Source organism: Vipera ursinii, assembly GCF_947247035.1.
Source record: "Vipera ursinii genome assembly, chromosome: 3".
Classification (NCBI taxonomy): Eukaryota; Metazoa; Chordata; class Lepidosauria; order Squamata; family Viperidae; genus Vipera; species Vipera ursinii.
In genome coordinates this window covers 180,633,777-180,638,213 of record NC_139516.1, presented here as the reverse complement: position 1 = coordinate 180,638,213, position 4,437 = coordinate 180,633,777, and positions in this window count along the sequence as shown.

The following is a 4,437-nucleotide window of genomic DNA, read 5'->3' as shown; positions in this document are numbered from 1 at the left end:
GATGAATGATGTCAAAACTCTTCTGGGTTAATTCCAAACCAAAGGCTTCTTTCAGGTCTTTTGGCTAAAATGGCAAAAGAGAGTTAAGCTATTTCGCGGCAGTGGAAGTACAGCTGTTTCAGTGTCATAACCAAAGAGGAAAGAGACCATATTTGCATTGATTCTGAATGGCAACCTCTTCATCTCTATTCACTAGCATTATGTTGGACCATTTAAATGCATAATTGTGCCTCTATTTGACAGAAACTAATATTTCCTACAAAAACACTTTAAAAAGAAAAAAACACTATATAATTAACTGACAGTTCTACTGTCTTCCAAGGATCTCTTCTGAATAAGTTTTGTAACTTAAAATGTACTATGAATTTAAAGCATAAAAAAGGAAAATACCTTATCTAAGGAGGTCTGCAGAAAAATAATTTTATAAAAAAATAATCATTTTATGTTGCAAGCCAAACATATTTATTTACAAAACATTACAGGTCGTATTTCTACCTTTCAGTCATTCAGAAGACGTTTAAACTTGTGATAAACTCTCTAACTCAGTGGTTTCAAAATCTGGTTAAATTATCCCAAATTTGGTTTTCTTTAATGATACATGAACCCATTACTCAGGGACATTTAAATTGACTTAAATTTTTATCTACATTGAATAAAGAGGACTTTCTGGTAACAGGTTTTGGGTAATAAGGAAAAGGTTTGGGAGTTTCATTGAGATACAAAAGTATTTAACACTAATCTCAACTTTATGTAAGCTTGAACAAAAGCCTTCTATTTTTAGAATTAATATTTTCTGTATAACAACATTCATGAATATTTTCAAACCTTTAGTCACAATTCACATTCAAGGGGTTTGACAAAGCAAACAAGCAAACCCCTTCCTTACCCCCCACCAAAAAAATGATCAGTTACTTAGAGTTCTTTCTAAACTGTAGTAGAAAAATAATAAGAATTGTTTCGTGTACCTGCAATAAGGAAGATACAATTCTCTCAGAAATCAATGGAACCTACAACCATTTCATTAATAAATGGAAAGTGGGCACAATCATACAAACCGGTGAAAAATAAAAGAGGCAGGTTTTATGTGCCTTTTGACTAATGCCTTTTCCCTTTCCTTCCATAATCACATCCCTATTATAAGATACTTTTAAAAATCGGTAGGTTTCAACAACTCTGATAGAAGGATCAAAGTCCCTCCATACCACCACCCCCACCACCCCACCACCCCTCAATTCTCTTTTATCCTTGTTCGCAAGAGCCAACGAGTTCCTACTGCCTGGGACAATGACTCTTCTTTCCTGTTTCTGGGAACGACGCCGAACTCCAGGGAGGCCACCGGGTAGGAGAGAAGCTAAAAATTCACAGGCAGTTTTGCCCCTCGGTTCAAAGGACTGCTTTCTTTTTCCCAGGGATGCAAACAGCCGGCAGAAAAGGAATCGCGCTGGAAAGTGGGACTCTGGCCAGTGTGCGCACGCGCACGTTTGCAGCAAAGAAGGAAGCGCCTTACCTCGGTCCTCTTTCGAGAGCGGCTGGCGGTGGAGCTACACAGTTTTGAAGGTCGTCGAAGTTTGCAGCAAAGTCGCAGAAAAGGACGAGCTACCTCCGGCTCTGCTAGGAGCCCGTAAGCGCCTGCTGCCACCTTGTGCGCTCCCACGTTTGTGCCCAAGTGGGAGTTCTCCGCAGCCCCTTTATCCGCGCTTTGACTACGTGGTGTCTCTTAGTCTTTCTTCTCCCTCGACAGCACGGGAGAACTTCGCGCCTCTAGGGAAGCCGGCTGCTGGGGAGCGGAGCGCCTCTCGCTGCCAGCCCTTTATCCCAAGCTCCGAGGCGCGCCCACCCACCGTGACGCGCCCGGACTCTTCACTCCTCCCCAGTACCCCAGGCGGGGAATGGTCCGTAGCCACCCACCATCCTCATTTCCCCCCTCCCCCGCACGCCAGGGTGTTCGGTGAGAGGCTGGTCCAATGTCACTCAGAATCCTCTCAGAGACAGGTCAATGGGCAATTATTCAGGCTGAAAGGATGGTGGAGAATCTTGAAGTGGTTTCAACCGAAATGTTATGGCACAGAAATGGAGCCAAGGTCACTTGATGGATACTGTTGCTTTCCCATGTGTTGATTATCGATTACATGTATAGTCTGATTTTACAGAACATGCATCTCGCCCATCTTATACTCACAACAACCTACCACTCAGGTAGGTTAGACCGACTAACTGAAAGCCACCTAATGATCTTCAAGATATGTTCACAGGATTCTGTTATATTATTTGTCTTTACAGTAAAATTAAATATAAAAATGTAATGAATTGCCCTGGCTCCCATTTAAACAGTATGACATAATAACAATCCTTGGTTAAAGTCTACCTTAATATATGACATCTAATTTGGTAAATGACAATGTTATATTTTCCTATGTACATTGTTCCTATAGCAAATGCAATATAGTTTTATTGGATGGTGAAAAACAGTAATTAGTAAGTATGACTCATTGATTAATAAGTATCATGTCACTGAATCATGTATTAAATTTTATACATTACCACTTACATAACAGAATACATCCCATGAAAAACAGAACACACAAACAATATTATCAGTATTATCACTCCCAGATCAAAAATAGCAAACCCAAGGATTGACATCTTTACTAAAAATTCAACAACTCACCTGAGCAATGTATAATTTTAAGTGCCTTGTGGAAGCACTATAGTGAAGGGCCACGTTCATCTCTGACAGCAAAGGATTTCCAAAATGTTGGGATCACCATAGAGAAGGTCTGTCATCAGGTCCAGTTTCTTCAACTCTGTGGAGCTGGCATCCTAAGTCTCTTCTCTTGATGAGTTCATAAGATGAGAAGAATGGGATGAAATGATTCCCAAGTTAACTCATGCTGTGAGGTTATTTATAGGTTTAAATGAGCACTTTGAATTGGGTTAAGAAAGCTATTAGCAACCAGTACAATAACAAGTGTATATGGTATAATAGCTGCAGTAGCTTCTTTTCCCAGCAAACAAGCTGTTACATTCTGTACCAGCTGTAGTTTCTGAGTTATTTGCAAAAGCAGATCCACAAAGAATATATTACAGTAGCCAAAACATGTGGTAGCTGCATGAGTCATTATCACCCAGGCTTACCAATCCAAAAGAGTTGCAATTGTCTAAGTAGAAGGGCAAAACCCCCTTGGCTATAGCTTCTACCTAACAAGAGCTGTGTGTCATGGACTTGCTATATCAGAAAGGTGCTATCTCTGAGCAATATCTGGAACTGAATGTTTATGAACAAGTATTAATTCTATATTGTTTAGACTCAATTATACAGTAGTTTGAATCATTCATAACAATTGTTTTGTTGTCTCTGAAAATGGATTGAATTTCTCAACCATTACTGCTTAAGATTTTGTCATGCAATTAAAATTATCTCAGATTTTTAAAGCTATTTTCATTACTATCCAATAATGATGGTGGTCAAAGATACTTAAAGTAATATAAATATGAAATAGAATTATGAATCACCAAACCATTTATAGATCTACATTCATGATTTTACATTTCATTTCTACAAGTTTTTTTCCTAGTCACCTTTCTTGTTCATTATTCCTCCCACAAATTCCTTAGCTTGCTTGTATTTCTCTCTCTCTCTCTCTCTCTCTCTCTCTCTCTCACACACACACACACACACACATGCGCGCGCACACACACAGACACTATAGTTGCATTTGTTAATCTTCCTATTTTTGCTTTTTATTTTGTTTCCATTTTGTTTTAACCATATTGCATTTACTAGACAGAATCACTAATCAAAAATTGGAAGTAGCAGGGAACCATTGAATTGTTCTAGGAAAGAATTACTGGGCAAGTGGTCTGAGCAAGCAGTTACTCAAATCAAAAGGTTTTGTACCATGAACTGAAAATTCCTACATTAATTTTCATTACTTTGGTTTGCTTCATAACACCTTAATCTTGGTCTGTAGGTTTCATTTCTTCTGATGGAAAAGATGGGCACATTAATAAAGTAACTTAAAATCATGTTCCAAATGGTATTAAATATGATATATACTATCCTGTTATAATGATGTAACTGCTGCAACTTGTATCTGATTCAGATTTTTAAAAGCCACAAAAATGTATAGATACTTTTTAGGCATTTTATCATGACAGGTAAAAGAATTGTAAAGTTCTAGTTCTCGTAAGTATTTCTCAGGAATCAGAAATTAGTCACAAGGCAGGTCTCAATATTTATGGAATTGGCTCTCCCTGTACAGCTATGTTTGTACATTTGCATTAAAAATAATGTTAAGTCTCTAATGTTGGCTTAGTTTTTCCATGCTGTTCATTTTGAGATCCTCAAATGTTATACATATAAAAAGCTACCATATTATCTATGCACAGAAGCTTTATACTGTAAAATTAGAGAATTCTACTCCCCCCCCCTTACAG